The 22,612-nt window shown below is 45.2% G+C and overlaps 1 protein-coding gene and 1 long non-coding RNA gene across 3 annotated transcripts in view; one reads left to right on the forward strand and one right to left on the reverse strand.

The window, feature by feature from the left end:
• The window catches only part of Clybl (citrate lyase beta like), a 222,812-nt gene that overhangs the window by 29,269 nt on the left and 170,931 nt on the right, over positions 1-22,612 (forward strand). The gene's annotated exons all lie outside the window — the stretch shown is intronic.
• On the reverse strand, positions 16,536-20,375 carry LOC110309238. The gene is made up of 2 exons (XR_002379676.2): positions 20,139-20,375; positions 16,536-16,819 (listed from the first exon to the last, which is right to left on the reverse strand). It is a non-coding gene; the product is annotated as an uncharacterized LOC110309238 (long non-coding RNA).

Below are 22,612 nucleotides of genomic sequence, written 5' to 3' on the forward strand. Positions count from 1 at the left end.
ACTCACTTTGTAGACCAGGCTGGCCTCGAACTCAGAAATCTGCCTGCCTCTGCCTCCCGAGTGCTGGGATTAAAGGTGTGCGCCACCACGCCCGGCAATGCCTCCACTTTTAACAAGGTGGAGAAAGAGACTACTTAGTGATAATGTATGTTTCTGGCGCTTTGTACAAGAAGGTATTGCTTTTGCACTTTTGTTTGTGATTATAATTTTGACATTAAGTCTATGACATGGCAGGAACTAGGGTGGCTGTTGGGGCTGGCCAGCAGCCCGCAACGTGAACAGTTCCACTGAGATGGCAGCTCCAAGCTGAAAAGAGAGGAAGCTAGACGGAGAGGAAGGAGAAATGAGGCCAAGGCAAGATCATCCTGTTCAAAGCCCAATTTTACTAGTTCCGACATCCAGTTATAAAGGAAGGGGGAGGGAACCCGATTTCCCGCCAAATAACTTGGGGTCCAGTAGCAGGGTGAACATGTGTGTGGCTCCAAGCAGCAAAGCAGTACGGTCCAGCAGTAGGCGTGGCAGGACGAATGAGCAGGAAGCTCCACCCCTGAGCCAGCAGGTTCCAGGCTGGGGGTGGGGAGGCTACAGTGGCTATAGCCACCATATGCCTACCTGTGCCCTTCAGGGCAGATCTTATGAAGCATGTGTGTTTCACACTGAGGTCTCTGAGGAATTATGGGGCAGTAACAAGCAAATAGAAATGTGAGGTGTCCTTTCACCTGCAGTCAGAAATCCCCTGGTGTGAACAGGATCCTCCTGCTGTAACTGGAGGGGGTATTTGTCTGATGTTTTAAAGACAGTCTCACTTTGGCTAGCCTGGAAATCACTATGTAGTTAAGTCCTGCCTCCTCTTCATGAAATTAAAGATGTGGGATTAAAGTCATACAATCCCATGCCTGGCCAATAATGTAGCAGTTTATTTATTTTTCTTTTTAAAACCTTGTTTTTATTTTATGTGTATAGGTATGTCCACACAGGCCAGAACTGCTCCTGGAGTTATAAGTCACCACAGGGGTGCTGGGAACTGAACCTGAGTCCTCTTTAGAGTAGCAAGGGCTCCTAACCACTGAGCCACCCCCCCCCCAACTCTGGACTACCTTCTTGAGAAATGCTATAGATCCTGAACGGTCAAAGCCAAACACAAAATCTTAGCGTGAGTCTTAGTTCAACAAAACAGTTGATGGGACACAAGCTCATGACAATGGCAGTGTGTGTCAACCAAGATCTATTCTTCATAACTTGAGCATGTTGGCACATGCCTGTAATTTTAGTATTCTGAGGCTGAGGCAGGGAGATTGCCACGAGTGTGAGGCCATCTTTGTGCTAAAGATGTGAAATTCTATTTAAGAAAAAAAACAAACAAACAAACAAAATAGATTTATTGTTCCTGGTCTAGGAGTGGGGAAGTGTGTGAGGCCCTGAGTTCAGTCACACACACACACACACACACACACACAAAGACACATGCACCATACACACACACACAGACATACACACAAATGCACACAGAGACACATGCACAGATAGACACACACACCACACATGAAGTGAAATGAAGGAGATTTACTACTCTAAAAGGACGCCTTGGGGAAGGCAGTCTATGTTTCAATTTAGTACAAGTCTTGTCCATACTACACCACAGCTCCCCAAAGACAACCTCATGGAGGAGGAAGGCACCCAGTGTCCTTTTTCCCCAAGGATAGTAAAAAGGAAATGTGGGAAGGGAAGGTCTGCCGATTCTCTAGGGACCAATTAAACAGATTCCGAGGAAGAAAGCAGGGAAGGTTCAGCCGAGTTAAGATGAGGGGGAAAAGTAATTTTGGGGATAACAGCCGTCAATTATTTTCCGGCTCCAGTGTTTTTTTCCTAAGGGCAGAGGGCAAGAAGCGTCGTGCATCCTCCAAAGCGAGACACATTTCATCGTGGAGACATTAGAAGCAAATTTGGCGCCCAAGACAGGTGCCAGATTTTAATTACAGTTGGCATTTCTGAGCATGCTTTTGGCAGAGGTGGCCATCCTGTTGGAAAAGCCATAGATTTTGACACTAGCAGTATGGGTGCCCAGTAGAGAACGATTGCAAATAATTTCCCTCCAGTTTCCATCCTGTTGGTTGTGAGCAAAACTTCAATGGTTTGTATTTAAACCGGGCATACTCTATTCAAAGAAAAAAGTTGTCAGTTGGAATTGTGTTGGGAATTTGGTGTGCTGGATCTTGGGGTAATAATTTCTATTTTAGAACCAAAAAAGGGGGGGGGGAACCAAAACCACCACACCAGTTAAAACAATAAAATAGGATATTTCATTATAAGAAATGAAGTTGGCATGCATCGGGTTTTCTGTTAAGTTCCAGGTCACAGACAAATAAAGAAAAGTATGTTATGGGGGAAAAATCCTTTTTAAAAATAATTAGGGAGCTGTCTGTTTTGTTCACCAGATGGAAAATCCATGGTTGTGGGTGGTCTGTGTGAAAGAGGGCACCTCACGATTGGCAGGACTATGCCTTTAGCTCTGTAGTCCTGAGACAAAAATCCCAGCCCCGCTGACTGTTCCCAAGGCTTCAGTGCATGGCAGCTCTGCGTGGCTCAGCCTTCCTGGCTTCTACCTGTTTTCTAAGATGGGTAGGTAGGTGACATCTCTGCTGAGCCGCACAGTTGATGGTCTGTTGCTCTTTGGATTCTGAAGCAACGTTCTTGTCTAGGCCTGGTATCTGAGATGCTTTCTGTCACACACTAATTATGATGATAATCTGAGTTGTGGGATTGACTGAGTTGTGTTTTTTTTTGTTGTTGAATGTTTCTATGTATTACAGATGTCTCAGTGCGGATAGCATGGCCAGAGTGTGGACAACTGAGAATATCATAAAAGTCAGGTGCGGTAGCTCCCATTGGTTTGGGAGGCCGCTGTGACCTTGAGGCCAGCCAGGGCTGTATATATAGCATGACCTTGTTATGGAAGGAGACAGGTCTGCTGGAAAGATGGCTCAGTGATTAAGAGTGTGGACCGCTCTTACAGAAGACCCAAATTCAGTTCCTAGCACTGGCATAAGTCAACTCACAACCCCAGGCACATTCTCATTTGTGCAATTAAAAACAAAAAATAGATCTTTAAACAAGGGTGGATGAGAATACGGCTTACTGGTTAATGTGCCTTGCATAAGCACGAGAACCTGAGTTTGGTCCCAGAACCGAACGTGTGGCGGTGAATGGTTAGAATCCCAGCACTGGGGAGCTAGACATAGGCAGGTGGAGCCAGCCTAGCCCACTGGAGGTCAGTGAGAGAAGCTGTGTTGCGGACTCCTGAGGTCTCCTGGTCTCTGCAGGCACACGTGTGGCTGGTAAAGGCGATTGCACCAATTCTGAAGCTTAGAGTTGCACGGGCATTGTAGTCAAATTTACTCTCAGTGCTTTCTTCTATTAATAATAGACAATGAGCCATGTAGCTTCACTGGTAGTTCTTTTAAAATGAGCAGGTTTTACATATCCATGGAAGTAACTTCTTTCTTCCCCCAGCTCAGTCTTTTATGTCATGTGATTTTACATCTGCAGATTGGACTTTGAAATATTCTATGCTTGAACATAAGGACACATATATGTTTATATGCATATTTCATTCATAAATCTATCCGGCCTCCTACAATTAAGACTATTAATGATTAGAGGAGAGTTGCATTAGTAAAACCTGTCCAGGATGCCCAAGTACACATATTTTCAGGTTGAATGGGGTGGAGTAGCCATTCTAGGACAGCAGTGTAGTGTCTGATTTGGATGGACACGGTTCCCACTCCACTCTAGGGCATTGATGCATCAGATCTCTGTCCCTGCACAGACGCTGCACAGTCTGTCCTGTTTCTGGGCACTAAACAGTGGGTTGTGGTTATTTTTTTTTTTTCAAACCGTAATTTCACTCAAGCTTTCACTTGCGTTCTGTGATGCTCCATTTATAGCAGCCTTTGTGGCCGGTGCCAGCTCACTTCAAGCAAAGACAATAATGCATGGAGATCGGTTTTAGCTAAAATACTATTACACCAGTGTGATGGGCCAAGTGCAGCCTGTGAGGAACAGGAGCATCCTGAAAACCTGTGTTGGGAGGGTAGAAAAGCTGGTGTAAAGTGAGAGGAAATTTCTTTGGGAGATTTTATGGATTTGCCACAGAAGGTGGGAGGGCAGAGATAATTTGAAACATTGTTTCAGAACATTACATGAATCTTTTTTTTTTTTTTTTAAGAAAAGGTTTACTTGAGCCGGGCGTGGTGGCGCACGCCTTTAATCCCAGCACTTGGGAGGCAGAGGCAGGAGGATTTCTGAGTTCGAGGCCAGCCTGGTCTACAGAGTGAGTTCCAGGACAGCCAGGGCTATACAGAGAAACCCTGTCTCGAAAAACCAAAAAAAAAAAAAAAAGAAAAGGTTTACTTATTTTTATTTATATGAGTACATTGTAGCTGTCTTCAGACACACACGAAGAAGGCATCAGATCCCATTACAGATGGTTGTGGTTGCTGGGAATTGAACTCAGGACTTCTGGAAGAGCAGTCAGTACTCTTAACTGCTGAGCCATCTCTTCAGTGCACCCCCGCCCCCCATTACATGATTCTTTATGCAACAGAGAAGCAATAGAGGGCAACAGTAGCAACCTCAGGTGTTAATCTAGGGAGACTCTCCTTGACCAGAGACATAGAAACTGTCATCACATTGGCATATCCTGGGACAGTGAAATAGCTTAGTGAGTAAAAGTGCTCGCTGCTAAGCCTGACAACCTAAGTTTAATCCCTAGAAGGAGAGAACCAGCTTCCACAAGTTGTACTCTGGACTCCACATATCATGTGGATTTTAAAAAAATCTTAAAAATCTTGAGAGAGAGAGAGAGAGAGAACCTAGCACTTGCCCTAGCACTGGCTGACAGCTGCTAACATAGCACCTATATTCTGCTTTGCTCGTGGGTGATCCTTTGAACCCTCTGCTGTCTTTCGAGCTAGGTATGATGGAACATATCAATAATTCCAGTCATTAGAGGCAGAGACAAAGGATTGCCATGAGACCCAGAGTAGCCTGGGCAACATCCTGAGACTATCTCACACCAACCAACCAACCAACCAACCACAACCAGCGTTATACATATACTAACAAGTGGTTAAACTGTTACTAAACCTCTTAGAGAGTGGCGTTACTTTTGTACCTGCTTGAAAGTCCAGCACTTGCCCTGATACAGAACATGTGACAAAAATGGAAAAAATGTTTGTTTATTGTTTATTGTTTGGCTTTTCAAGACAGGGTCTCTCTGTGTAACCCTGGCTATCCTGGAATGCACTCTATAGACCAGGCAGGCCTTGAACTCACAGAGCCTGACTCTTTGTCCCGAATAAACCACAGATCTAGGCACATTGTAAATTATTCTAGCAGATTCAGAACTGTGTATAGATGCAGCCATTCCTCAAGAGGCAGAGTGGATTTTAGGGTGCCAATAGCCACCTATGTCTGTGAAAGACTGGACCTCCATGTCTGGCTCCTGCCTAGCCTGGCTGTGCAACTTTCTGAGCATTCAGAGTAGGAGAGGAAGAGATGAGGAGGCTACAGAGTAGACCCAGTAGATGAGTGTAAAAGGGTTTAACATAAGCATGGGTAGATGAAGTAGAAAGAGGAGTGGGCTGGAGAGAATGAGGTAAAGAGGGCATGCAAGGCAGGTGGGAATAGATTAGGGGAAGAGGGGTACAGGGCAGACAGGGGTGGGTGGGGGGAGGAGTACAGGGCATGCAGGAGTGGTTAAGGGGTAGAGGGATGCAAGGCAGGCAGGGGTGGATGAGGGGTAAGGGGTGCAGAGCAGGCTGGAGTGGATGGGAGAGGGGTGCAGGGCAGGCAGGGTGGATGAGGGGTAGAGGGGTACAGGGTAGGGGTGGATGAGGGGGGAGGAGTATAGGGCAGGCAGGGGTGGATGGGGGGAAGGTACAAGGCAGGAGTGGATGAGGAGATGGGTGCAGGGCAGGAGTAGATGGGGGAGGGTGATAAGGGTCTCAGCAATGCCATCTGCTTTCATGTCCCTCCACATGTATGAATGAGACCACGTTACAGGAACAGAAGGCTCTGAGGTCCAGGAGACATGACTGCCCTTAAAAATGCTTCTCCTTATAAGTCAGTCACATCCAAATGATGACTTATTCTCTCTAAGTAGAAGCTCGGTACTGGCCACCCACGTGACTGATCGGAACACGGAAAGAGTTGCAGTCATGAACATGGGTTCAATAAACACAAGTGGTTTACAGGTCGAGGGTCTGTCACCTGTGGGCAGCACATATGATGGTAGTCCCTAAGTTGAAACTCCGAGGGATGTTGTAATAATTGTAGTTGTATTAGTGTGAAGTTTTGCGCAATGACAAGGTAGCTAAAGGCCCATGCCTTAGAGTGTATCCTCACAAAACAACATATGACTGTTATACTCCCAGGATGAGTAGACTTTCACATGCTTGCAGCTGAGGTGGCTCTGGGGGATGATGGGACAGGACATTGACTGTTGAGAAAGGGTTTGTGTAAGGGAGTGGTGAGATGGACGTTCATGGGACCAAGCTGTGAAGAGCCTCAGATTGCGGATCAGGGTTTTAGATACCACTAAAGACAACTGGAATTACATGTAGGTGTTCCACAATCGGTTGCTGGTATTCCAGAAGGGGATACTAGGCATCCAGAAGAGGGTGCATGTGCTCCAGAAGAGGGTATCAGGTGTTCCAGAAGAGGGTGTAGATGTTTCAGAAACAGGTGTCCCACAAAGGGATGCTGGTGTTCTGGAATGTATGCAGGTGATCGGGAATGGGATGCAGGTGTTCCAGAGAGGGATGCAGGTGTTCTGGAATGGGATGCAGGTGTTCTGGGATGTATGCAGGTGATCGGGAATGGGATGCAGGTGTTCCAGAGAGGGATGCAGGTGTTCTGGAATGGGATGCAGGTGTCCCAGAAAGGGATGCAGGTGTCCCAGAAAGGGATGCAGGTGTTCTGGAAGGTATGCAGGTGATCGGGAATGGGATGCAGGTGTTCCAGAGAGGGATGCAGGTGTTCTGGAATGGGATGCAGGTGTTCCAGAGAGGGATGCAGGTGTTCTGGAATGGGATGCAGGTGTCCCAGAGAGGGATGCAGGTGTTCTGGAATGGGATGCAGGTGTCCCAGAGAGGGATGCAGGTGTTCTGGGATGATGACTGTTGCACTCCCACACTCTTATTTTCTCTGGAACCTGAGATAGAACCTGAGATCTTTGATGCCATAAGGGCTCTACCTTTGAGTTGACAATCAGCCTGCACACTCCTTTATCTGAAGAGCAGGGATAGAGCTACAAGCTAAGCAGCCTCTGTTCTGAGACTAACACCTGGAATAAAGAGCACTGTCTGAGAAAACCAATGCAACAGAGCAGGGGAACATCAGGATCCCAGTTACCTGCTCGCTGTGAATTCCTAGGTAGGCATTTTGTCATGTGCATGTCCCCGAGGGTACTGGCACTTCTTTGCTGGTCCTGTTACAGTGAACTAAACATGTGCCCTTGGAGATGGAGAGATGGCTCAGCTATTAAGAAAACTTGCTATTCTTTCAGAGGACTCAGGTTCAGTTCCAAGCACCCATATGGTGGCTCACAACTGTCTATGACTCCAGTCCCACTGGATCTGATGCCCTCTTCTGGTTTCCGTGGGCGCTGCATGCATGTGGTACACAGATGTTCGCACAGGCAGGACACCTATACACAGAGAAATACAAATAAAGGGGAAAAGTTAAAACAAAAGAAAATAAAGTGACCATAAAGAGTGTTGGGAAGATAGTGGAATGGGTGAAGGCTTATGTTCTACCCTGGTTTCATCCCCAGAATTCATGTTTAGAAAAAAGCCAGCTGTAGTGGTACATCCATGTCATCCCAGACTGGTGAGGGAAGACTGGCTGATTCCTGGAGTTTGTTTACCAGCCATCCTAGTCTCTTTGTCATGAACGGCTCCTGATATCTCGGGTTGTTCTCTGCCTTCGTATGCACATGCACACATGCCCCCTCCAAAGAAAAGCAGTAATAAGTAATTAAACGCTAGCCCAGAGAAAGAGTAAAGAACCAGTGGTCACCAAAGGAGAAAATGATCAGACAGTTTCTTATACAGTGTAGCCGAGCAACTAAATAAGCATCCGTGATTACAGGGACACACACACATTTTTAAAAAAAAAAAAAAATTATTAGCTGGGCAGTGGTGGTGCACACCTTTAATCCCAGCACTTGGGAGTCAGAGGCGGGCGGATTTCTGAGTTTGAGGCCAGCCTGGTCTACAAAGTGAGTTCCAGGACAGCCAGGGCTATGCAGAGAAACCCTGTCTCGAAAAACCAAACAACAACAACAACAAAAAAAAAATGATTTATTACCATCACTAAGACATGGATGGAGGGCTGGAGAGATGGCTCAGTGGTTAAGAGCACTGACTGCTCTTCCAGAGGTCCTGAGTTCAATTCCCAGCAACCACACGGTGGCTCACAACCATCTGTAATGGGATCTGATGCCCTTTTCTGGTGTGTCTGAGTACAGCTACAGTGTACTCACATACATAAAATGGAGGTATGGTCCAGTCTGGGGTCTGTCCCCTTTGCTCACAGTATAGCTCTCACATAAGTTGGGTGTTTGGGCTTCCCCATCAAGAGCCTACTCAATCCTTCTGAGCCACAGAGCCCTTCTATTCACATTGACCCCATCTCCTCAGCCAGGCATTGTCTGGTTGCATCCAGATGCAGGCAACATTACAAAATGCCTTACTCAGCAGAGTACCTCTGGGGCTTCCCTGACTCTACTCTTGGGAACAGATAGTGTCCTCAAAGTGTTTTTACTCTCCAGACCTAAGAAGTAGCTGAGGGAAGCTAGGCTGTGCTGGTGTGTTGTACCCAAATGGGTCTGAGCTAGAAACTATGATAAGAATGGATCCTGGGACTTGGAGCCTTCACCATCCCACCACCCCAGAGGCTGTCCAGCCCAACCCTTTGGCTTTTGAAGTGTCTTTTCCACTAGGGTCTGGCTTTTCATAGTGGTGTAATTGTTCATTTTGAAAAACTCAAAGTCATTGTTCAAAGGTATGTTATTGATTGGTATGTGTGGGGCATCAAGTGGACCTGAATGGGCAGAGCAAACAACTCCCTCTCTACCAGAAGGGATGACATGCCACCATTTTAAAATTAAGTAACATTTTAGGGCCCAGTGTGGCGGTACACACCTATAATCTCAACACTTTGGAGGCTAAGGTAGAAGATACTCACGTTGCATGTAGCCTGGGTCACATAGCTGGACCCCTCCCCCCAAAGGATAAGAAATTAAGTTCAGCCAAGGTCACATTGATGAGCAGCTATTCCTGGCCCCAGGTCCTCCTCCCTTTAGAAATGAGCCTCACCTGAGCTCTGCCATGTGAGGCAGAGAAGTGGGGGTATTTAGAGCTGAGGCTCACTGACCCATCGGGCACCCTAGGCCTTGAATGACTCTTGGCATCATCTTCCTTTCTGTCAGCCAATGAATCTGTGCTGAGCCCTGGTCCTTCCGGGCTCCCTGGGAGACAGCATTTAGTGATGACCTGGCTCCTTTCTCACTGAGGCCAGCTTAGGGAATGGACGTGTAGATGAGGATTTGTGTGGCCATAGAACCAGATTCAGGCCCCGTGTCTTCTCCAGAAACAAAGGCAAGTCTGTTACAATAACTGCCCTCCTTCTCACAGGGTCTGTGATCCCATGGGTGTGGCCCGGAGCAACAGTGTTGCATTTTGTCCCTGTTCTGACTATGCTGGTCCAGGTGTCTTTACCTGGAACTCATAAAATGGAGACAGAACAGTGGCTTCTAGTGGCTGATGGGGTCCTCTGGGACCACCTGCTACCAGTGAGAACAGCCCACTGATGTTTAGGCCACTGAAGGGCCACACCCAAAGTTGGGTGAGAGGGTCCTATCATCCCAGGACAAGGCATGCTGGTAGGTTGGTCTGCTGTGGAGCTTACATTACAGTCCAGGCAGCTGGAGCAGGAGAAGCTGCTAGCTTGTCTAGCTGCAAGGAGGGCTTCATATCCCTAGAGTGTACAATAACACACACACACACACACACACACACACACACACACACACACACGAAAAGAGGACTCAGAGAGGTCTAGGTATGAGTGCCCAGACAGGGAGCTTTTCCTCAGGAAAGTTGATCAGCTGATGTCTGAAGGGCAGGTGTGAATGGCGGGAGACTCCATTTTCATGGAGTCTGTCCTTCAGAATGGTCAAAGTAATTCCTTAGTAGAAGTGACCTCTTTACCCTTCTCTGGGGCTTGTGAGCAGCTTCAGTGTTGACAATCTGATACTGTGTTGCCTTTTCTAGTCAGAAGGCATCTTGGGCCCCTCCCACTTCCTGCTTTGTTTTCTGAAGCTGTTTAGGTTTTTGTTTTTCCTTTTTCTTTAGGTTCATTTTGTAACCAGGGCAACATATGCTGCCATGAGTGGACAGGAGGGTTGGGAATGCTGGAATCAAATCAGCTTGGGGAGATGGGTTGGAGCCTTATGTTTCTGTACAGTAAGTGCGGTGACCAGACTGTAGTTCTGAAGTGGCCACTAGATGGCACTCACACACTGGTGTTCAGACCAGTCCAGGACTCCCCACTTTGGCGCCTGTATATTCTCCAGAGTGACTGACTGGCCAAAGCTTTGTATCCCTCCACTCTTGATGGTCTACAGATATCTAGACAGCCGGATACGTGCCTCTGTCTAACTCATTTCACCTGATACTGAGCGATCTTAAGAACCTGGCAAAAATACCTTCAAAGGTCTTAAAACCCTGTCAGCTGCTTAACCCAGGCTTGCTCTTCTGAGCAAAGGCAGTGAACCCATCTTTGCAGTAGGGAAACTTATCTGTTTCTCTCCTAGTCGTTTCACAGATATTCTCAGTGGGAAGAATAGGAAGTGAGGGTGAGGGAGGCATTAAAAAGATTAGCACGTCAGAAGGAGGTCTATCTAAAACAGAACTACAGCTTGGTAAAATACAACGGAACCTGCTAGAGATTAATATTATTTTATCAGGTCTATTGTTAGACAGTTTCAAACAAGCAAAGCATCATTTGCATGTTCTTGTGTATTGCTGGAGTAGGAGGCAGGAAACCGTATGTTCTTCTTTCTACAAGTTGTGTGTGCATCATAGAAAAACCCAATCTTAGTAAATCTGTTCTGATGGAAGAGGAAGGGAATAATGCATTTCTAAGGTCACCTAAGATGGAATCGGCTCCTGCCTGGTTCAATCCTCTCTGAGCTGAGTGGACATCTTGGGGAGGGGCCCTCGTGGCTCTCTCAGGCACGGGCACGCTTCTTCATCTATGTTCTTCTTAGCTGAGATAACAGTGCTCTGAGCCCCACTGGTAAGGTTAACCTGGGTGCCGCAGGACAGCAGATGGGAATTCTGGTTTGCAGCCACTGCGGAAAAATAAAAACATGTTCCAGAGGGGAAGGGAGCTTGTATTTCTGCGTTTGAACCTTTGATCCACATTCGCTTCTGAAGGGAGGGCTAAACCTTTTGGTGGAGACACATGGCTTGACATCTGTGAAAACACAGCTGTATGGAGCAAAGAAAAGTTGGGGAAAACACAATGGTTTTGCTGTGTCAGGGCCGTTAGTGCTCGAATTCTAGACAAATATTGTCTTTTGATAGCTCTCGCAGAAGGCCTTCTAGATTTTCCCAGGTAATTGCTTAGTAATGTTATTCTTTGAATTTCAGATTTTGAGCCACCTTTTAAGAAGTGAGACATAGGTTTTTCTCTTCTCTCCTCTCTATAAAGACAGTAAAATAAATGAATTGTTGTGATGACCTAGCTGGCAGCCCGGAGGTGGGAAGAAATAAAACCCTTTGAAACAGATGACGGTAGACGTCACGATTTGCTTTCGTTATTTTTTTTTAATGGAAATATTGGACATAGAGCTTTGTTCCGGACGTTACAGCAAAGATGGGGCCTTCGAAGAGCTTGGCCCTTGGAAACTTGCTTTGTTTTGAGCAATTAAGGTTTGTCACAGAGCGGATTGAGACGCCCTGCTTCCATTCATCTGTAAATAGCAGTCTTAGCACGTCTCTCCATCCCTCTCCCCAGCCCCTCTGCCAAGAGAGGTATTTAGCGAGGTCTTCTTTCGTCCCCACATTTCCCTCTGCCTTCCTCTTGACCTTTCCCCTTTTCCTACTATCGAGTCTGTGACCTGTTAGCTCTTCCCTGTCCCTCGGTAATGGGATATCTCTGGACCCTCCCACTCCTTCTGTACCAGTATGGCCACCAAGACATCCTGGGATGAGGGTTTGAAGTGGAAGCAGAAGCCTGGACAGCGGCTGCCCCAACCCCCAACCCAGTCTCACTTTCCAGTACCCACCACTTCAGCAGCAGCCATGTGTCCCTGAAATGAGATTACCGTGGGGTTTCTTTAAGAGAAAGATACAAATATCCACCTTTGGGGGCCATCCTGCTGCCAGAAGGAGTGTGAACTAAAGAAGTCTTCCCAAACACCCCAAAACTTTCCCCTTTGAAGTCATCCTGCCTTCCCTTTGCATGAGAGGAAAGAAAAGCCGAGTAGACGTCAGGACCCCTGGAATGCTGACTTGGCCTTTTCCCTAGGCCTCCTGTGGGCTCATCCTCGGGCCTTTCAACTGCAGAGTTAGGTGGCCAGGCCTTTCCACACTGTCCCAGCCACCAGCATCTGCTCTGGGCAGCAAAGGGAAGGGGCTGAGGGTAGGTAGGAGGAAAACATGGGTGAGGGTTAGCCCTGGAAGAGTTTCAGCTGAAGGGCTTATCCACCTTGTTGACAAAAGAAGAAAAAAACAAAAACAAAACCCTTCCCAAAATCAAATAACACCCCCCCACACCTCATCCCATCCCACCCCCATCAAAGCCAAGCCCCTCTTCCTGGCTGCATTTTGTCCTTGGGACTGTGGGTGTCACCCCAGCTTCTTTTTTTGGAATTTGAGCTTACAATGCAAAGGACTTGGTGAAGCCTATTAATTTTTCAGGCAAAACAGATCAAGGGAAGTCTTTGATGCGGCCGTTCCCTCATTTGGTATTCAAAGGTAAAGAACCTACCCTCTTCTCTTTGCTTTTGACATAATTAAAAGAGATCGCCCCCCACCTCAGTGACCACAAAAAAAAAAAAAAAAGTCACCAGTATTTTTTGAAGTAAAAGTTCTAACTTTTTATATCAAGACTGTTGTTTGGGGGCCCTAAATACAACCAGTATTTATGTTGTTGCATGCTGTCTACCTTGCATTTTAATTTTGGCAGATGGGGTTACATTGGATCTTTCCCTCGATACACACACACACAACCAGAAATTTGGACACCCTAACTGATTTTTATACTGGAGTGTCCTAAAGTTCCATGAAGTGGACTCTCAGGTTCTCCCATCTGCTGTGTTTAACCTCAAATTGTGACCCAAGAAGGCCCAGCAAGGCCCTTTGTCTTATCTGAGCATTTCCATGCTGGCTGGTGAGGCCTTAGGTTTTTCACTACATATGCAAAGAGCCTGGCTTGGATTTTTTTTTTTTTAACACCCTCCATTTTGCTTGTTGCTGGTGTCCCTGTTTCCCATTGTATTGGTTGTTGACGTTGGCGAAAGTCATTTCTTTCCTATGCCAGGGCTACTGTTCATTCTTCTTGATTGGCCTTGCCCCAAACATCTCAGGATAGATTAAAAATTCATGCACCAGGCTGAATCAGTTGTGTGTTACGATGGTTTTATTTCCCTATCTAAAGGTAGGTAATATTTTAAAGGTATTGTGCCCATGAAGTCACCGGAAGCCAATTAAAACTGCCAGCATCCTCTCCAAAACCTGTTTGGTGGTATAAATAATTGACACTGGGAAATACAGCTGTCGGGGCAGGGCCTACTGCATAGGCCTGCGCAGCAGCGGCGCCTCTCTCCCCTGTGAGCCCCGGGAACCAGTTCTGGCCACCCTGTCACCTGGGTTTAAAAACTTGATAATAAGGCCATGTACAAACACATTGTTAAAAGAATCTCTCTCTCCGGCCTGCGGGGAGGGAGGAGAGACTGACGTTATTTACAGGTGTTTGAGAGAAAGAAACGAATCCCGGGCTCCTCGCGAGGCAGGTAGCCGCCGAATAAAATCGAAGCGCTCCACCGAAACGTCCAGCTTTTAAAAGGATGTGATTAAAAGGGGACAATTTTATGAAGTTGTTATAGCAACTGAAATGCTCCGATTGAAATGTGTGTATCTAAACCATGAAAGACCGTAGGAGGCCCGAGAAACAAGGCCAGCATTGTGTTTGAGAAAGGCAATGGAATAGTGGTAGCTAAATATTCTTCCCCCCCCCCCCCCCCCCCCCCCCCCTCCTTCCAGGCAGCTGCCTCAGTTTCCACTTCTGAAAATACGTGGTGGTGATGCTTCACAATGTCACCTGAATCCCCAGGCCTTGTACCGGGGTCTGCTTGCTCATCGGTCCTCTGACCTGTGGGGAATACAATCGCCGAATTGTGTGTGATCTGGGACTGCTTTTGGAGTGGCCTCTGAATTCACCCTTGCGTTTATACTCCTGTGTTCTCTCATTAACGTCTTTGTGAACAATCTCTCTCCGCTTTTCATTCAGTCTCCACCAGGCATAACCCACCGCTGGCCACCTACCAACAGCTGCACTCAACAGTCCAAATATGTAAATATTCCTAAAAAAATTTCTTTCTAATCCCCCTCTTTCTAGAAGCTACATAACTCCTCTATGTGACTTTATTTGGAATTTCTCATTTAAAAAAAAAAATGATGTTTTTAATTTTCCTCTCCAGTGCTGGCAAGAGTAGTAAACAATTGTTGCTTTAAATCACTGGCGAGACTATATAAAATTAACACATACGTATAACTGTATATTACGTTGTGTTAAAGCGGGTTGGAAAATCAATACCTTAAGGGCAACTGGGAAAGCGCCTCTGCAGACTTTGGACTTCAGATACTTACAATGTTACAAATTTCTTGCAATGCATTGTGGGTTTTTGAGGTAGTTTTTTTGTTTTTGTTTTTTGTTTTTTTTACATTAAATGATGTGTGATAGCTTACTCTCAATTGTAAGTCTACTAAACGATCCTGTAAGAAGTTAACTGTTTGAATAGAAAAAAAATTAATAAAATATTTGTTTCCACAACAAAATTCAAATGAAGCAATTTCTCCTCTAATAGTATTTTATTGTTAAATGTTGATTATGAGGCTGGACTTCCTAATTATAGGCATAAATATTTTATTTTGTTTGATAGTATTAATTTTTAAAGTTGAGCAAAGAAAAGAGGGTTTTTGGTGTTGTTTTGTTTTGTTGTTCTTTGTTTTGTGTTAGTGCAGTAATATTGGATTCAGAACTTTTCTTCAGTGGATTGCTTCCTAATTCTTTAAGTCTCAGATCAAAAGATTCCCCCCCCCCCCAAGTTTTCCAGCAGAAGTAACTGTTCTTAATCTGTCAGGGCAAATATTCATTTTAAATTGTCTATCAAACCTGTCACCCTGTTCTGCATATATGCCTCAGAGTCGCTTCATTTTGATATAACTTCTTGAGTCTGAACACCTGCAACCCAAAGACAACATGATCAAAATAATAAATAAAGGCCGTGCGATCTGAGGCCTTTGTACGTATTTTCAGCCACAACTCTCCTTTTAGCTTCCTTTGGCCTTTCCATTTTAAGGACTTTTTTTTTCTCAGTATGATTTCGGGTCTTCCAAAGTGGATACTATTTTATTTCAGGTGAGTTGTTTAATAGTTTGTTGGTGTTTTCAGGGTCTCTAAAACAAAGTCTGACGTGTTAACAGTCTTATTAACGATGTTAAAATAGAACTGACAGCTTGCGGATGCCGCTGAGGCACAATAGCCCGGCAGCCTCCCCTGCCCCCTTATAAACGGCGCCCCCGCTGTCTTCCCTTTGTTTCAGGCCCAATCAGCAAGCTAAACTTTTGTGGAGCAAGGAGGCCGTTCAAGTGTCTCCAGGCAGCTGAAGGGAGGAGCTAGTGTGGAATTTATTGGGAGACCAATCAGTGCCGGGGGAGAATGACCCCAAATTGGGAAGAGGGCTTTGCATGGCTCCCTGACCTCTCTTGCGGTTTTGTTCCTCTGAAAGCATTTTGTTCTGGTTGTGTTTCCTAATGGCCCACAAGTTTCAGAAGTTCTGGGTACGGATGCCCATCCCAAGACAGATAGATGTATCCATGCTACATGATTTTCGGGAGCTTGCCTAGATGTGAGTGTTCAGTTATTTTAGAAGCCCGATGTGGACTCTTGTTAGTTTAAAATACTTTTTTAAAAAATCTTTTTTTTTTTTTAAATCAATTTTCTTGTGCCAAAATAACTTCCAACTTTCTCTACTGTCTTGAGAGTTGCTGGGGCCACAGAATGGATAAGCTGTGGTGTCTACTTTATTTCGTTTGCACTTTACAGAAATAGATGTGTGTTGTCCAGTTCATTAAAACATTGTCTTTTCCAGACAACAGTCATAATAAGATAAAGGTCTTTAAAGAAAAGGCCTACTTTCTGTCATCTGTATTGCTAATAACAAATTTGACAAGCCATCGCATTTTGAAATACAGATTTATTTGGACATCCTGATGAGCGGGTAATGCTGCCATCTGATTTAATAATTTGTAAAGTGCAGTACATTTATAAACTCTTAGCCCCGCATACCCTGAGTGGTACAGGATTTCGATAAGGGCGACGGAGACACTGTTAAGATTTTTTTCCCCACTCAGGTTCAGGGAGTGCTTCTTTGTTCATTTGTTGGCCTCATTGCTTGTCTTTATTTCTCAATAGGCCGCTGTTCAGCGACTTCAAATATAGCACTAAGACCTGGGGTGGTACCCTGTAGGTACAAAGAAAAATATGTTGGGTAACACACAGGACACCGAGTATTTTCTTTAGAGCTAGGCTCCATAAAATTACTCAAGTATACTGAAATACAAATTATTTGTCAAGAACACGCTAGCTCTCCTCTTCTCTTAGCTCACATAGTGTTACTTAGGCAGAACCCCAAGGGGAAATATTTTCTTCTATTTTGTAAGCCCTAAAAATACACAGCACTGATTGAACAATATACGAAACTGGAGCAAACAGATGTCGTTTGGTACCAACTGCACGCACAGGTATAAATAATACCATTTCCCTGTTGGCACCCTTGAGCGAGTGCGGTACAGTTAGGGGCATTTTACCTGAGCGAGGAAGAATGTCTGGGGTCAGCTCTCCCTGAATCATCTCCCTGCTTCTCATTCTGTCCTGCAGCCTACATGGCTGTCCACCCTGCATCCCATGGCCGAGTGTGTCCTCGAGTTCCACTGCTGGGCCACAGAAGCAGCTCATGTAACCGGCCTCTTTTCTCACGTGCCCACCGAAAGAGAGTGTGCCAGGCTGTGTGGTGTACTCGTCTAGGGGCGCGGGCACCATGCTGCCGGCATCAACACTGTGTCCACCTGATGGAAATGCCTGGTGCGTGCCTGTGTGACTTAGGGACACTAAGAAAGCCAAAAGGATTAGCAACAAAGAAAGCTTGTCACCTTTGTGCAGAAGCCAGCTGGCACCTCTCAGTGACAACCTAACCGGCTCCATTTTCACTGAAGCCAAGCCACAGAGCATTGCGGGTCTGAATAGGCAAGGGGGGTGGGGGGGAAACCGAGCCTGGAGCATGACGGAGCCCGTTTCTTTTATTAGAGGTGGCACGGGGCGAAACCCACAAATGTAAAGAAACTTTAATAAGCAGTGCAGGCTCAGGCTTCAGGGATGCCTTGAAGAGCGTTGAGCCTTCCAAAGCCCTTTCTGATTTAGTTTTCAAACTTAGAGGGGAAAGAAAAAGCCAACGGTCCCAGCCTTTGCTTTGGTTAGGTGACCTAAATAGATTGTAACTCTTGGCCACTGGCACTTACGATAAATCATTGTCCTAGCTGTGAGCTAGATGCCGCCTCGGCTCTGGGGCCAGTTGCCCTAGACGAGAGTTCCTGTGTCTTTCTAGAACTCTGGACTGTCCTGAGTAGCTTTTGGGGAAAATAAAGGTTCTGAGCCATTTTACTGTTTGCTTTACCGTTTGAAAAATCTGTCAGCTGCAGAGTCATTTTCCCCCCTCTGGGATCACTGTGATGCCCCGAGGTGGGTACTTCAAATCTGTCTGTGAAATGCCACTTAAAAAATAATACATAAAATTGCACTTCTTTATTTAACCAAATGAAGGATATTTGAGAAAGAACTTTTTTTTTTTTTTTGAGTTGGGGGCCATTGCCACAGGGATGTATGTAGCTGTGACTATCTTGAAACTCACTATGTAGTTCAGACTGGCCTTGAACTCACAGAAATCCACCTGCTTCTGCCTCTGAGGTGTGTGCCACCACACCTGACTGTCACTTTGTTTTCTAGTACTTATTTATTCTATGGGAATGTTAAGTAATAGTTGTGGTTAATAGAAATAGCCAACCTTAGTGTGCCCTTCCACATACTGCTACACATAGTATTGGGAGAGGTACTCGGTATGTATAAAGAAATGATAAATGCCTATGTTCTTCGAGGGTATTGTGTCAGCTTTTAAAAAATTGCCAGTGACTTGTATGTTAGCAAAAACATGTGATATGAAACTCTCTAAAGGCTTTGACTGTGAGACTGTGGTACTCGGTACCTGTTAAAAAAAAGGATGACTAAAATTAATAATGAATATGGTGATGAGCAATTTCTCTTCTGGTTCCAGTTGCTTGGAACCAGATTGCTCTTGGTCTATGACAGCTTAGTATCCACGGGTTTGTAAAATACTGTAATGTACTGCATAACAGTAGCATAACAGTAAGACAAGAAAATTAGCCCCCCCTATATTTTATGGGCCAAAGTTCTAATCACCATATTGATCATATTGAAGAGTAGCAGTGTTTTCCAGTTAAAGGACAGTCTGATTAAAATAGAATTCTTCAAAAATGTCTTAAATGCAGAGGATACATTTATTCTTTTTTAAAGTACTGATTAAAGACATTTTTATAAGTGTACGTAATGCACATTAGTCCCACTTAGCCTGCTATACTATCCTTTCTCACCCTCCTAGATTTCTTTTGGAAATGATTTTTCTCCATTTGTTAAAGATGAAGTGGCCACAGTATATATCTGGGTTTTTGTTTGTTTTTGTTTTTTGTTTTTTGTTTGTTTGTTTGTTTTGCCACTATTTCAGAAACAGAACCATGTCAATGGGCACAGGGAAATCCAAATGATGTTTCTAGAACTTGTTTTACAGCCTAAGCAGGCAGAGAAGCATTCCAAAGTGGCCAGGGTCAGAAACAGAAAGGCTAGGGATGGGTCCCTCTCTGCTCAAAGAAAGAGCAGAAGAAAAACATGCGTCTCATGGATAATTAAAACTGCCTGGTGTTTCATGAGTATTTTTCACAGCAATATTTCCATAAAAATATTATAGTTGAGGGATACAGAAAAAGAAGGATTAATAGTAGAAAGAAAAAAAAATCCCATTTTATTATATATATATGTATGTATATATATATATATATATATATATATATATATATATATATATAGTTTTTAGTCAATATAGTTTTCAGTGGGGACAAAACCAAACCAAATTAAACAAACAAAAAAACCTGAAGTATACTTTCATGGGATAACCCGAAGAAACATCTCCACATATGGTCCCAAAGGTTTACAAAAATAAACTGGTGGAAATGACTGTGTGTGTGAAAAGAAGTCCGTTTGGAATTACTCGGGGTCCACTGTTAGGATCCAGTGGCGCTTCCAGTCCTTCAGACATTGTGATACATTGTGATAATCAAGTGTACATTTTCATTCAGGGAGTTTAGAGGGAACATTATTCTATATCCCATAGAATAATGTTTTCTTTAAACAACTCTAACATCAAAATGGCCAAACTGTCGGACGGAGGCATGTTAGATAAAACAGATGGGATTCTCAGATCGTGCACCGTTCAGCCGTTTGATGGAATTCGCGCCACCCTGACCAGCGAGCCCAGATGGCGCTTAAATCTGTCACTCTTTAACGACCCTACTGTTTTTTAAAAATATTTTTATATTGAGCTCATTCAGTTTAATCTGAGAGATTAATCATTTCCAAGATCTGTCCGGGGAGGGCCTGGCTGAGGGCTTTCTCTTGCCAGAATGGAAGCAGGAAGGATGGCAGAGGACGGGGCCTACCTGCTAGCGGAGTCCTGGACTGGAGGCCCCTGTGGGCTTTGGGACATTCACAGACAGCAGGGTTGAGAAGCCCACCCGGGGCGTAGTAGCAGTGGGGCGGAGGGAGAAAGGGACGGACATTTGGGAAAGGCCTGGGGGGTGGAGGTGAATACTGACGCATCCAGAAAAGCCCTTGCTGTTGCCAACCTCCGCGTTCTGCAAGGGGTCTGGAACTGGCTGGGCCATGCCGGGATAGCCCTCACTACAGAGGGTTGACCCGGTGGGTGTACCACCTGGAGCAGACCCCCGGGTGGAAGAACCTTTCCAAGATGGTTCTAGAAACAATCCGCTTTACACTGGGAGTCTCGCCAATCTTATAGGTCTTCTTCCCATGGGCTCCCATCCTCCTTTCTTCTTAAATTTCCGGACAGTGATTTGTGCTGTGAGACGCTGGCTAGCCTCTCCTTCCATGACCTCACATATGTTTGCAGAGTGGCTTGCAATTGCTGTCCCTGCTGGGACTAGAAAGGGGGAAAATGAATGTTTTTTCATTATGCAGTTGTGGTTTTTACCCCCACCCCCACCCCCGCATTTGCATCTGATGTAGCAGGTGTCAAAATATGGTGCAGAATGTACAGCATTAATGTGAAATTTTCTATTACCACTAAAAGGCTACCAGCGATGGTCATACAGTCACACAAGTAAGGGGGCCCTGCTGCCAAAAGAAAGATGCTCTCGGCTATGTTTGGGTGTGGCGAGGCAGCACTTCTGTGGGTCATGTGACTACCACTTCTAACTAGGGGTCTCCTAGAGGGATGCTGAAATGCCCGGGTCCAAGTGTCCTATGCCCACCCAAGTTTCTGCCTATTGAACTCATGTTGGAGTTTTGGTTTAGGATGCAGGTTCTTTCTAAGCGAATGGGTTTGGTGGAGACCCATCAGAGAGGAACAGAGAAGAGAGCTGTGTTTGGGAGCTTTAGGGTTTCTGGGGACTCAAGGTCCAAAATCATAAGGGCAGATATGAGGGTGCTCAGGAGGCAGGACAGAAGGATTGGCACAGGTTCCAGGTCAGTCTGCTTTACTTAGTGAATTCCAGGCTAGCCAACGGTACATAGTGAGACCTTGTTTCTCCATAGGCTTTGATCTGTTCTGAGCAGAGCACTGAGCACTTAATATGGTGATATTGAGCAGGTAACCGCCTGGGTTGTGGCAACATGCACCTTGTGGAAGGACCCCATGGCAGTCCTCCTCAGGAAGCTGAGCCTGTCCACAGGGAGCTTCCTCGAGAGGAATGGAAAGGCCACCTGCTGTCTTCTACAGCGGGATTAGGGTGTGATGATAATTAGAACAATTAGAACGATTGGACTCTGCACGTGTACTGGTTTCAGTCTACAAAGTATAAAGTAGGACAGTTTGCGGGAGGCGAATAATTGTTTCCACGCTAAACGTTATCTTGATGGGGCCAAGGGGGATGGATGGCCAAGAGAATGGCCTACTCCTTGCTGTGTAGGCAGGAGGCTCAGTTTCTTGATCAGCAACACTCATGTACAGGAAAGGCACAGCTTGTACACAGCAATGAGGAGGTGGAGACAGAAGATTGTTGGGACTTGCTAGCCAGCCAGGTTCACTTAGAGATTCTGCTTCAAAAAATAAGGTTGGAGCTGGGCATGGTTTTAATCTCAGCATTCAGGAGGCAGAGGCAGGGAGATCTGTGTGAGTTCAAGGTCAGCCTTGTCTACATATTGAGACCCAAGACAGTCAGGGCTACTTAGTGAGGCCATACTTTAGGGGGGGAAACAGGTTGAAAGTGATTGAGAAAGATACCTGACCTCTAGTGTGCACACAAGAGTGCACACACACATATAGCATGCATATACACATATAGCACATATACAGCACAACACACACTCAGATACATATGCACACAGCATGCTCACACAGCATGCACACACAGTGCACACAGACATACACATATACAGTGTATACACACATACTTGTACATTGCTTACACATATGCACACACATACACAGCACATACACACAATGCACACACATATACACACAGCACAGAACACCTATACAAACACACAACATACAGACACATAGCACACACAGTCTTGATGAAGTCATATAATTCATGTATTTGATATTATTTTAAAAGTTACTACTTTGTTTTTTACTACATTAAGTATTCCAATAGTTATAATAAATATTTTATTAGATTTTTTACTGGTTTATTCATTCTAATTATTTAATTTCCTCTAAAAACTAAAAATTTGGGCTGGAGAGATGACTCAGTGGTTAAAAGCATTGGCTATCTTCCAGAGGTCCTGAGTTCAATTCCCAGCAACCACATGGTGGCTCACAACCATCTGTAATGGGATCCGGTGCCCTCTTCTGGTGTGTCTGAAGACATCTATAGTGCACTCATATTCATAAAAAAAATCTAAAATCTTTGTAATATTCGTATTAGTGAATAGTCTGATTTGAAACAAC

This window comes from Mus caroli, chromosome 14 (assembly GCF_900094665.2).
Source record: "Mus caroli chromosome 14, CAROLI_EIJ_v1.1, whole genome shotgun sequence".
Taxonomy (NCBI): Eukaryota; Metazoa; Chordata; class Mammalia; order Rodentia; family Muridae; genus Mus; species Mus caroli.